This window comes from Camelus bactrianus, chromosome 34 (assembly GCF_048773025.1).
Source record: "Camelus bactrianus isolate YW-2024 breed Bactrian camel chromosome 34, ASM4877302v1, whole genome shotgun sequence".
NCBI lineage: Eukaryota > Metazoa > Chordata > Mammalia > Artiodactyla > Camelidae > Camelus > Camelus bactrianus.
Window position 1 is genome coordinate 8,800,641 of NC_133572.1, and position 13,764 is coordinate 8,814,404.

A 13,764-nucleotide genomic window follows, 5' to 3' on the forward strand; every position below is an offset into this window, starting at 1 on the left:
AGGGCCGTAGCACTCAGAGAGCAAGGGCCCCGTGGGGCTTTCCTGAAACACTCTTCTGGCGTCTTCTACGAATCCCCACTAACCTCAGAATGATATCCAAGCTCACTCAAGGTTGACCTTTAATCTACTTTCCTTTTTTAACCTCAGAGCTCACCTTCCCCTTCCTATTCCCAATCCCCTTCACCAAAATCAGACCATTTCTTTTCTGTGTTCTTTTATTTCCTTCCTTTCCTGGACCTCAATCCCCTTCACCAAAATTAGACCAATTCTTTTCTGTTTAATTTTCTTCCTTTCCTAGACTCAGCAATTCCATTCCAGCCTGTTCACTTTTGCAAGTGTGGAAGGAAGAATGAGCTCTCAGATCCCCTCTCCTTAATTAAGTCCACCCTCTCTTTCAGTTTCTAGCTCAAGTCCCACCTCCACTGAGGATATTTTTCTGTCAGCCAAGCCTGAATTGATTTCTGTAACAATTTCAAGGATTTTTAAATGAGGTATGATGGCATCTCACCACCATCCCCCCGACTCCTGCCCCTTGCATTTGGAAATGTGTAGAAGAATTTGCACAAGTTATCAATGACTGGGTGATGCCACTGGCATGTAGAGATTCTACATATACCAAATTAGACATTTGGCCGTGCCTTATGAAAAACTGACCCAAAAAAGAACAATAAGCTATTTATCTTGAATTGTATGAAACTACTGGTATTTAATCACATGAAAAAACCATTATTGACCTATAATAAAAAGGCAATTTCATCAGGTTAAACTTAAAATTGTATTCTTATGTATATCTCTTGTCTTCCCAATTAGTTGCTTAACTACTTAAGGAGACAGACCAGCATGTAGGTATCCATATATTCCTAGCACCTGACTGTTGGTTAGCAACCTCGTGCATTCCCCTGGTGCAATTCAAAATGGCCCCTGTACACAGGTGGCAATGAGAGACCGAAGAAAGGAGCAGATGACTCTAGATTGGTAGGTGGCAGTTTTAATAAGCAAGGGAACTTATATACCAGACTTGCTGTCTTGGGCAGCCACAAGATGAGTAGATCTCCACAGCTACCAGCCAGAATCTTAAAAGTTTACATAGAGGCCCTAATGGGATTTGGTCACATATACAGTCCAGATGGTCTCAACAACACATTATCCTCTCAAGGCTGCATCCTTGAAGTGGCTCCTAGAGTGAGAACAGTGGGCGAAATGTGCATTCCAAGGACCTAGGAGGATGTAAGGAATCTCCATATTCCCTGGGTCCAGCTCGTGAGTCAACTGTTCATCACATCCTGTTAATGACCTCCTCTAACAGTGGCAAGAATTCCAGACATGCCGTGGGGTCTCCGTAAATATTAAGGATTTTTATTTTTATGACTGTTAGCAACCACTTTCCCAAGCAGACTTGCTGACTCCGGAAAAGTTAATTCTAGGGACCATGCAGCCTGTGGGTGGAAGGTGGCATCTCTACTCTGACGTGTCCATTGCCCATTTAATGGAGGAGGAGATCTCTCTTCTTATTTATCAGGCTCCCTGTCATTCACTTGCTTTTCTAATGAATGACCTTTGCCTCCAGGGACCACAAACCTTTCAATAAAACTGTTGTCAAAGGATCACCCAGATTTATGAAATTTGAAACACCATTTCTCAATGTTGCAAATATGCATTTCCTAACCCCTGGTCAGACTGTACAGAAAACACTATGCCAACATGATAAGACGTTGGGTTATATTTCACAGCACTGTTTATTGAGGTAAAAGCTCTTGCCCGAGGCTGCTGATGACACTGTTGGAGGTATTCTGCCAGCTCACTTGACCCAGAGAGAGGATCCCAAGAGATGCAAACATTCTCATCCATGACCCAATCAGCAGAGGTAAAGCCTATGCCTGCCTTGTCTGGGGGAAAAAACAGAAGTATATTTATCTCACAGCATCTTTCAGATCAATCACTGAAACCAAAGGGGAGAGCCTGAAGCCTACAATTTGGGGTCTTTCTTTAAGGAAAAGAGTAGAAATCTGATGTGAAAGTAAATACTTAAAATGAGAAAATAAATCACAACAATTGAAAAATTCTAATACTTATAAATGCCACAAATTTTTAAATTAAATAACAATTCTTATTAGTTGCTGTCTGACTCTTCTGTAACCCTTGCTTTTCTACATTTTTTGACTTCATACTCTGAGTACCTCTTCACATTATGATTTAAAATACCATCTTCTGTAGAAATAATAGGAAGAATCCAGTCTGTTCTTCACCATGGTTGTTCAAAAATTGTTTTTTATTGTTGATCATTGGGAAAAATTTCTTACATATTGATAGTAATATGATGTACATTTTATAGAATTCTTGTCAAATTAGGGAAAACTTTTATCAAATCTATTTTATATATAAATTGTAAGGTTTCGGGGGTTTCAAGTTTTCTTGTACAGTGACTAAACTTAAATATCCCTTGAATTGATGACACTCATTAACCAGTTTGCAATGTATTATAAAGTTTCACATTATCTTCATCAATGTCAGTATTTTGTCTCAAACTTACTGGAAATTTAAATCTTCTTCCAGTGTGTACATATGATTCACTCCTCTTCATTAACTGGATAATCGAACAAGCCAGAAGCCTATTCATTACTTCTATTCAAAATTTCTCTTTTCTTCTTAAAGAGTTACAATTTTGGTATAATTTGAAAAAAAAAAAATGTTGCAATTCACTTCTCAATGTCAGAGTGATTTCTCTTGATGTCAGGGCTAATCTTTATCTTTTTTGTTTCATATTCCATTAATTATTATCTAAGTTTTCTCTTGCTTCTTTTATAAATAAATGCAGGTAATAAAAGAAGGAACTCCTCAAGTATGTCCCAAACAGCAGTCTGTAATTTCTCATTTGTTTTATTAAAATGTCCCAAACTGTCTTTCCATATTACAAGTTAAGTGGTGCAACTGAGCTATATCAACGCTTTGAATAAACTTTTTTACATCTCTTTGTTCGGGTTTCTCTTCCCAGCCTATGAAAAATTTAATGTTGATGTACGCACTTTACAAAGCTTGAGCAGCTTTCTAATGGGAAACATTACACTTTGATTCTTTAAAGAAAATTCTAAGTTGTCTCATGCTCTACTTAAGAGAAAATCTGAAAGGAAAAAAGTCTATTACAAAATTAAAAAGCGGTCAAAGACTTTGGGTGCGGTGGGGGCTGCTTCCTTCCCAACTAGGACGGGGGATGACCCACAGAGCACAGGTTCTGTGGCACTTCCACGTCACGATGCTGGGTGAGTAGGCGCAAGGCGCAGGTGGACTTTTCCTGGAAGCTTTTCCTTCGGACAGCTGGCAATATCCTTACAGGAAACTGGTTGCAAGCCACATAAAGATGTCTCACTAAACCCAAATTAAATTACTCCCAACTCAACTTCCTCTTAGCTTCATCTCGAAGATGGTCACCGCCACTCCAACGACACCTGACGTGAGGGGAAATCAGACAGAAAAAGTTGGAGTGGAAAGTGACAGCAATCTGAAATTATTTGCAGTGAAAACATGCTACTCTGGCAAATTCTACTAAAACATTTGGACATGTTATTAGGGCCTATCCCACAGCTTTAGTAAGGGCCCAGGTGAGTGGTTGGGAATCCGAAGCTGCATTAGCTTCAAAGTCGATCTGTCCCTGCTTGTTACCTCCTGTAAAACAGGCTTCCTGGTTTCTAGAGAAAATATTCAAATGTTTATTATCTCTGAAAAAAATAATTTGTTAAAGGTTCAGTTGATAACATGCATATTAATGCCTTCTGCTGACTCCAATCCATCTTCCTTTGCTTGCAGTTCCTGGAGTGTACAGGAAACATGGGCAGAGCATTCAATTTTAATCACTCTTGCAAGCATACTAAGATCCTGATTCTAACATCATTACTCTTTTAAAAGAATCTCTCATCATCATTTTTTGTTCTTATCATAATGATATTAATTATTCAACTCAGGCAGTCTTTTTTCAAAGGAATAAACAACTTTCATCCCCTGTGTGAAGACCTACCTGTCCTCCAACAATGAAAAAAAGTCTTCATTATCTACTGCAATTTTTTCGAGCCCGTTGTGTATGTTGTAACAATGCACTTCCAGACATTCGCATTGTGTACTGGGGGATCATTTCTTTAATGCCTTCCCAAATGGGCCCTCTTCTTTTCCAAGTTATACAATGAGGTCAGAAGGGAGGAGAGAAGGAAGGGAGGAATAAATAAGACTTTCAGAGAGGAGACTGATTGAATGTAGAAAGCAGGAGATGTGATGTGATAGTAAGTGTTCTCTGTAATAGGGAAAGGGAAGGATCGCACAGTGTTATTTCCAGCATCACTCAACTCCTGCAAGAACACACCCTGAGCGGAAATAACCCCCTATTAAGCACAGTTAATAGCTGGCACTGTCTTATTGTTTTTTTCCCTCCTCCAGCAGAGCAAAGACATGACAGCACCGTATCGGACCCAGATGTTTTTTGTTTTGGGTTTTTTTTTTTTAAAGAAATCCTTTAGACTCTTGATTTTCTCTACCTGAAAAGTTGCTTTTCCTTTTCCTCGTTTTTCCATCTACACACTTTGGGGGGGGAAAACGTCTCTAGTCTCACTATTATGATGTAGAGAAGACGCACTCTTCTGGTGTTTCACTGTCAGATTGTTCAAGCTTCTTGAGAAATGTGCCCTGATTTCTTTTACTACAGACAATATGGATGAGAGACTCCATCTCTATCTGAAGGCATTTTGAAACATCTTATTACCAGAGGCAGTCAGATAATGATGCAAATGATAAAACAAAATGGAGATAAATTTTATATCTCTCCTCTCACTGGTTCCCTTCTCTCTTGTCACTTCATGCCCTTCTCTGAATATTTTTTAATATTTTTCTTTGTGAGCCATGTGTCAATGCCCCCAGTATTCTTTTTCCACTTTAGCATCTGACTCCTTCTACGTGGGCTTTTACTCCTGGAGCAGTTGCTGTCATCCTCCAGGGACATCCCACCTCTTCCATGCCCCCTTCAGAGAGTTCTTTTCTCATGCAGAGTAGCTTTTATTCAGAGTGACTTCTGTCCACTTCTTGTGGCCCTGCTGCTCCCATCACCCTGCACCCTTGCCGTTTACTGCCAAGATGCCAATTAAAGGAAATAAGGACAAAGCAGCGTAGGGATCCCCTGCCTGAGTTGAGGGAAGGAAGAGGCAGCAGGGAGACCTAGGCAGGAGTCACAGGGATGTGAGCCAGTCACATGTGGGGTCAGTGGTCCCACAAAATAAATGTGAAATTAATGTGAATTCTGTGAATTAACCTGGATTTCACACACACGCACACACACACACACAAACACACACCCTGTGAATTCTGAGGCAAATGTCTGATTTTTGTGCCTATGAACAGATTAAGGATGAACATTTCTGGCAAGGTGAACTTCTCCAATGCGTGTATTAGGAGACGCATAATGCTGGGATGCCCCACGATTGAAGATGCCAAATTTGATCATTGATTTGGGAGATATACAACATCTCTCAATTGTAAAGGTATATTTTTCTCTTTGTAATAATAACTGAGTAATATGTTGGGTGATAATTTCAGACTATGCTCCCATGTTCCTGTTTCCTAATAAAGACAGAGTATTGAAAATGAATCTTAAACTTCAAATAGAGTGTTTGTTATTGGTAATGGCATTAGTGCAGTAATTATGAACAGAAATTAAAAGTTACATACATGTATGTAGGTTCTATTCACTAAAAGGATCTAGAAGCAGTGACATCTCAGTAACAATGAGCACACCTATCACCCAGACCCTGTTTTCTAAATACCATTCCCCACCAAAAGGAACTAGGGATTCTTGGGAAATGGCTGATTTCAGACTGAGTCAGGGAAAATGCAAGGTGAGCCCAGAACATCTTGCTTGATGTGAAAGCAGAAAGTGCTCTGCAACTAATAGGAACATGTCCAGAGGACACAGAATCCAGCCTAAAGGGTTTCTGAATGACCACATTTGGGACTATTTTAGCATAGAAAAGAAAGTGATCATTACTGGTTATGACACACTGAATTTTTTTTAAAAAGCCCCATTAGTCCATAGGGATACTCCAAGAGAATGGTGGAGGAAAGGAAGGCTCTTCTTCACAAACATTCCAGCTAACAAATACTGAAGGAATGAAAGAGTTACAGGATCACCATTTTATCATTTACAAGGTAACAACTGACCAGCAGTGAATTCTGATATGCTTTTGTGTGGATGATCCTAAGCAGGCCACAATTATCTGGAATACTTATTCTTAACCTGTAAAAATTATTATGTCCTTTTTAAAACCTCAAAATGTGTATTCTCTCACATCTTACAAATATTTCTTCCCCTTCATCCATGTTCCTTCCTTACAAAGTTGTTTTGTTCTGTTTTGTTCTGTTTTGTTTTATGCATTGGTAGATTTCTGTGAGCACTGACTCCTGTCTAATGTAGTGACTCCAAAGAGAAAAGTCCTTCAGCCACTATGTAGGGGCAGTTTCTGAATTCCTTCTTTGAACAAAAACGTTTCACAGTTTTCTCTTCACAACATGCTAAAGCATATCTCTAAGTTAGCTACTTTACTCCAAATTTTAAAATACTAATTCAGGAAAACATTAACCGAACACTGACCATGTGTGAAGGAGAGTGCAAAGTATTGTTGGAAAAACTAGAATAAGTAAAACACATCCCTGCCTTCCCAAAGTTAGTAGCCTAAAGAAAGGAAAACAGTATGTAAGCAAAGAAACAGTAAAATGCCTAACTATTTAACCCCTATGACAGAGACAGAGGTAAGATGCTAAGACCTTAGAGGTAAGACCCATTCATTCCAACAGTGTGTGCAAGATTGTTTTAGTGGCCCCAGTTCTTCACATAGCCACACCCTCTTGCCATGTAAGTCTGTAGTGTCCTCCTGTTACGGCAGGGACATTCTTCCTTACACCTTGACTTTGGGCTTGGCAATGTGACTTGCTTTAACCAATAGAAAGAGGCAGAATTGATGGAGTGTCAGTTCTGCATGTAGGTCCCAAGAAGCCTACGTATTTCTGCTTGAGCTCTCAGACCTCTGCCATTGCCACAAAGAGGGCACGTCTAGGCTAACATGCTTGTCCTGGGAGGAAAGAAGAAACATGCCAAGCGAGCTGAGACACCCCAGTTGAGCCCCGCCTACTTCAAACACTCTTCAACAATCTAACATATAGATCTGTGGCAATAAATGCTTGGTGTTTTTAGCCACTGCGTTTTGGGGTGGTTTATGGTGCAGCCATTTTATGAGTAGCTAACTGATACACAGAGAGATAAGGGAAATCTTGCACCTCAGAGGGTATGGTACTAGTTCTGATCTTAGAAGGAATAGGCTTTTTTTCTGATTGAGATATAATTGGCATATAACATTATATTAGTTATACATACATATATATATTAAGGTCTATAATATAATGATCCGACCTTTGCATATATTGCAACAAAAGGATCACATTAAGTCTAGTCAATATTCATCACCATAAATAGTTACAATTTTTTTCTTGTGAAAAGAACTTTTAAATCTACTCTCTTAGCAGCTTTCAAATATACAATACAGTATTAGTAACGATAGTCACCATGGGGTTAGGCCATTCTAACCATTTCCTTCCGAGCTGAATCTCAAAGCCACATTCAAGTAATAGCAGGCGATGGGATGCAAAGCCCAAGGAGGAAGCCAGCAAAAGCACTGAGGCAGGTGCTGGAGCCTGCTGAATTCCATACTGAGGAATCTGCATTCTGTTCTACATTCTGTGAGAGGAATTTGATCTGGCCTAGACTTTTGAAAAATAATGTTGGCAACAATTTAGGCCAAATGCAATGGAGAAAAAAAATCAAATTAAGAATGATTGATTCCCTGCTATGTACTGAGTGCTTTACGTTAATTATCTCGTATAATCTCTCAACAATCCTGTGAAGCAAATATTGGTATCCTCCTATATACACATGATGAAAAAGACATAGTGAGATTAGGTAACTTTCCCAAAATCCCACATCCAGTAAGAGGTAGAGCTGGAGTTCAAGGTCAGGCTGCACGGTTAAAAGGTTAGGTTGCATGCTTTTTCGACTGTGATAGTTTTGCTTCCCAATATTGAATGCAGGCAAATTAAGCGGTTCTTGTTACACTCTAGGCAATGGTAATGAATTATGGCAGTGGTAGTGAGAGAAGAGGGAATATATTTTAGAAAGATTGTACAATTGTGTTTACTTATTTACATTGTCAAAGTAAAACTGCCAGGATATAGCAACTAGCTGAATGTCTGGTGACAGAGCATGATAAGAAGGTTCCACATTTTTGAGCATGACTAACTACAGTGCCACTAAGACAGAGGACACGGGGAAAGCAGATTCGGTGGTAAGAAACCAAAGACACCAAGTTTAGTCATCATCTTGGGGAGCTGTCTGACTAGTAATAATGATGTTAATAATAACTTGCATTGAGCACTGTTCTAAGTGTTTTGCATGAATTATTTTGCTCATTCACACAACAACCCTATAAGGTTGGTGCTATTATTAAACTATTTATTGATAAGAAAACCAAGGAACTAGGAATTCAAGGATCTTGCACAAGTGGCAGTGATACCCAGATGTGAACACACCCACCCTGGCTCTAGGACCACACTCTTGACAACTACACTCTTAAACCAGTCAGTAAAGGCTCAACATGTTAGGCCCCAGTGCCTACTATGTTAATCAGGATAGTCAAGGTAATGCTGCAGTGAAGAGCCCCAGAACCACAGAGACTTCCCACAACAGATTACTTCTTGCACACTCAAAATCCACTCCAGATGCAAGCAATTCTTCAAAACATAGTTCTCCATGTGTTAACAAAAGATTCTCTCTTGCCTCAATCGTATGTCACCTCCACAGCAACATGTGCACCAAGGTAGCAGCCATGAGGAAGGAGAGGGATGGCATTTCCTGAACTGGCTCCTAATGTTTTGTCCTAAAAGAGATGCATCTCATTTCTGCTCGCAGCCCAGTGGTCAGAACTAGTCCCGTGGCCAAGCCCAGCTTCGTGGGGGCAGGGAAGTGTAATCTTATCTAGAAGGAGTGGAGCCACAAATACTGTGAGCAACAGTGGTACCTACTTCCTCAACTAGTTCTTCTCTTAACAACCAGTTATTTGACATTTGGGTCTTAACTCAAAGCACTAATTTAAAATGTCTTTGAATAAGCATATGTATATTTATATATCCTAATTTTTACCTCCCTTCTCAGAATCCAGGGTGTTCATGCTCTGTTCCTGGTCACCATTCCCATTCCCGTCCAGGGAGATTGAAAAGATCCAATGACATAATCCATATGCATTACAAACTTGACAGCACAACCTGAGCAGCACCGTTCTACCTGATATGAGGACCTTTATTTACCCTCAGTTATCTACTAGCCAGCCACTGCCTAGTCATGGAGCACCTAGTGCTGTAGAAGATATAAAAACTTTTCCCATCCCTACCCTCAACGAATTACAGTTTCATTAAGAAACCAGGCTGTGTCCATGAAATGTTAATAAAAATAAAGAAAGCAGCAGAAAACACGTGACGATGAGGACTTCTGATAGGAGATACTGTTCAGAGATCACAGGAGAAAAAAAGGTGGAATTTTTTGAAATCATTTTGTGGGAGACTCAACAGTTAAAGAAGTAGTGAATTCAAATGTCTGAAGTAGCCAGATATCAGGATGGTGGGGAATGCTGAAATGAAAAGTATATGGGCCATGCAAAGGCTTTCCAATTCTGGGAGGAACACACAAACACCATATGGATTTAAATAAAGCAAAACTGCTTGGAAGGATCTGGACTGTGACCTCGGTACAGAGTACTCCCACCAGGGACATTTTAGTGCTAGTTGATAACAAAGCCTTATACAGAAAAGGTAAATTTCAGACAGACAAGAGATAAGGAAGATTGGAGAGGGGAGGTCTTCAGAATATCTGTTGTCCCTGAGAATCTTGCCGCAGGAGAGTTTACCTGATCCCGTAAAACCAGTCAGTATGATGCTAATACGCAGAGAACTGAAGCACATCTTGCCTAAATTATCACAAATTTCAACTTAGTAAGGTCAAAATTAATGAGGTTTTCCTGTACTTTGAAATCATATTTGATGACAAGATAAATGTTAGAACTAAAAACTTAACAACTATCTACTAATGTCAACGTCTAAAGGCAGAACACGGGGAGAGCAATTAACTCACATGATGGCAGAAGGAACAATGGACCGACTTAATTAAGAACTTCCAAAGACACTTGCTATCATATTACAGATTTTCTGAGGTTTTTAAGGAGGGTGCATACACCCTTGACACCAAGACTCAGAATTCGGTTAAGAGGAACATCCACTTTAATGCCTTATCTTGCCCTCTAACCTCTAAAAATGAAAGGAACTTAAATTTAAAATTGTTAGTAAAGATACAGAAATCTTTTCTTCAGCATTAGTATTTTAATTACATTCACATTAAAAGGACTCTAGCCTACACTTTAATTTTAAAACACTAGCTACTTATGTCATTTGATTTTTATGAATATTTATGCATATATTTAATTTTTATGTAGTTGTAATGTATGTAATTATGTAACTTGTATTCTTTCATTTATATCTACATTTTATATTATTTTCTATGTATCTACATAAGTCGTATTATTTATCAAGATAAATGTAATAATTTGCTAATCCATCCCTTAAATTTTGTTTCTTTTTTCAATATGATGAATAATTTGTTATTGATATAGCTGAATATAAAAAATACATTTTTTTCTCTTAGAAATATTTTCTTGGTGTGCATTCCCAAAGGTGGGATTATTGATCAATGAATACTAAATCACATTTATTGCTTTCATTTCCAATTTTTTCTAGGAAGATTTTATGAGTTTGCAAAATCTTACTTGTACCTCTTCCTCCACTGCCCTGCAAACTTGGTTTTTATTATTTTATTTATATTTGCTTATATAACATATAAGAAGGAGCATCTCCTGTGGACTTTAATGTATTTTTCTGTAGCTTCATCAAGATTATTGATTTATTGTTCATCCTTGTGAGCATATGATCTGCTCCTTCTCTTTGGCTAATCATTCTATGAAGAAGAAATATTAACTGTATCCATAATTATTCTCTTTACATCTGTATATTCAAATTATAGCCATCACATTTATTTCACATGTTTACCCTAGTATAAAAATCTTAATTTGGAAGATTTTCCTATTGAAACATTTTAAAATATTTACTACAGAATCACTTACAGAAATTCCTATCATGAACTCCCAGAAAATTCACATTGACCTAAGTTTGTCTCAATTTAATGCTGAAATTTTGACCAATTCTAATTTTCCCTATAATGTGACTTAAGTATTTTGACCTTGTGAATCACCCTGGCTGACCAGTGTCACAGATGTTGAGTAAGGTAGGACCTGATACACAGCCAGGGTTTATGCGCTTATAAAGTTGGCAAGTATAGTGCAGAAAAGGCATGTCTATGGTAGCTTTCCATGGAATAGAGATCATATAATTTATGGTAACACCTAGCAGCCTAAGTCCTCACTATTATTCCAGGGACACATTATTGAGCAATATTTTCAGAAGCCATGCTAGAAACATCCTGGTGAAGATCTCACTAGAAATAAAAATAAATAAAAATTTATAGTGATTGAGCACTGTTGAGAAAAGGACCATGTTCCTTCTTGCAACAATGTTAACTATCTCTCTTTTCTCTGACAGCAATAGTCATCCACCACTTCAAAGTTAAATAAACAATAGCCTCATCTTGAGAAATTCCCTGTTTTCTGAAGTTTCATTCATACTATGGAAAAAAACACTGCATTTGGACATTCATGAAGCAACACCATCACCTTTGCAGAATTCACTTCCCATTGGTCTCATCTACTCCCATGGTTTCAAACACCAGCTGTATAACAATGATTTCCAAAACTATATCCTAGGTCAAAGCTTTCTTCTAGACCTGAGGGACACATTTTCAAGTGCACTGGAAGTTGCTGCCTAGTGAGTATTTATGTCTTTCAGACACTGTACACTCATCGTGTCCACACATCCATATTCTTTCTTCTCTTGTCAAATCTGCTTCCCTACTCTATTTCCTACCTTGGATAATATCAACATTTACCCAGTTGTTCAAGCCAAAATTCTGAAGATGAATCTGACTTGTCCCTCCCTCACACCTCTCATCTAATCCATTCCCTGTAGATATCTCTCAAATTCATCTAATCCTTTGCTTCTCTACCCTCACTATTTCATTCCAAGCTGTCCATAGTTTTTCCCTGAGCTGTTGCAATAGACTCCTAATTGTTCTTCCAACTTTCAGATTCAACTCCCTTCCATCCACCCAGCATACTATATTAGAGGGATCTTTTAGGAATATACATTTATCAAGACACCTCCCACTTTAAAATCCTTTAACTATCTCTCATCACTTATAGGATAATGGAAACAAGTTACGTAGAATGTTTGTTACCTATAATCTCACCAAAGGGCAGATAAAGACTAGGATTGTTGACTTTACAATAGTGATGAATTACACTCATTCATAACGTCACAATGACTGCCCTATAGTTAATAATACAGCTTTTTTATGACTAGGTAGAAATAAAAGTGCAGTTTATGACTGCATCCCAAGTTTTTCATACTTTCACCTTAGAAATAGACATTCTCTAATCCAATTTCTATGCCCTTTGGAGGTGAAGCTTATGTTACATAAATTGTAATGGTTTTTACTAACTCAATAATGGATCAATGTTTATCAACATTGGGCTTTAATGCTGTGGTCATTTAATACATTATAGCTGCTAATAAACACATTGACTCTATCTCATGGTGATACACGGATTATAAGGGAATCACACAACACAAAAATTCCACTAACTGCAATGACAAAGCAAAATCAGTTGAAGAAATAAGGAAAAAAATCTAAAACAATTGGTTGAGTGTTTTGTTAACTTCTTTGTACTTGAATAACCAGTCCTCTGGAATGTATTGCTAGTTTCACATGTAAAATTTTTCTTTAAAAATATTGTTAATTTCTGAACAGCAAAACTCCTTCCACTCTCATGAAATTTTATTCCAAGATCTAAGACTTAACCTCTTCCTCCCCCACTTGGACAATTTTCCATTTTAGTATTTCTTTTCTTAAATAAAACATGTGCAAAGAATCATCCCATTCAAGGACCAGAATATGGTAAAGTTCTTCTTGTGCTTAAAATAAAAACTCACAAGTTGGGTATTCAGAGCATCTTTCAGATGACTTGTCCCTAAGCATGTGCCACAGAAAGACATGTATGGAGGCTTGTTCTATATTTTGTAGGCTTTTATTTAATCTCGCCACTTTGCCTTTTCCCCTTGTGCTCACTTTAACGAGTCAGGTGGCAGAGGATCTGCAAGAGATGAAAATTCAGGGAGAGACAGCTGACCCTGAGAGTGTTGTTCTCCCTGTCACTGCCCCCTGGGTCCTCCTACCCCTGCTGTGTCTGAGGACTATTTCCCTGTTTATGTTGAAAAAGGAACCCTCTTCATTCCACCACTGAGGGTCCACCCTTCTTCCCTTCCACTTCATGGAATCCTGTTTCCTGAGAATTGTTAAAATTTGCAGCAAAAGCTTTCTGCAATATTTTCTTCAACTCTTATTTTTATCTCCATATGGTGACTTGAGCCTCAATTTTTTTTTATAAAGATATAATATAAGACTGCATCCAAAGCTGAGCTACCTTTGAAGCTGAAGGTCATAATTTCATTAACAAGGGTATAAATGTG

At 38.3% G+C, this 13,764-nt stretch overlaps 1 long non-coding RNA gene across 1 annotated transcript in view; it reads right to left on the reverse strand.

Annotated features, from left to right (window-relative positions):
* Positions 1 to 1,613: 1,613 nt before the first annotated feature.
* LOC141575880 (uncharacterized) overlaps positions 1,614 to 13,764 on the reverse strand; it is a 200,332-nt gene continuing 188,181 nt past the window's right edge. Inside the window, exon 10 of the long non-coding RNA XR_012503902.1 lies at positions 1,614 to 3,443. This is a non-coding gene — a long non-coding RNA (uncharacterized LOC141575880). The remainder of the gene's footprint in view (positions 3,444 to 13,764) is intronic.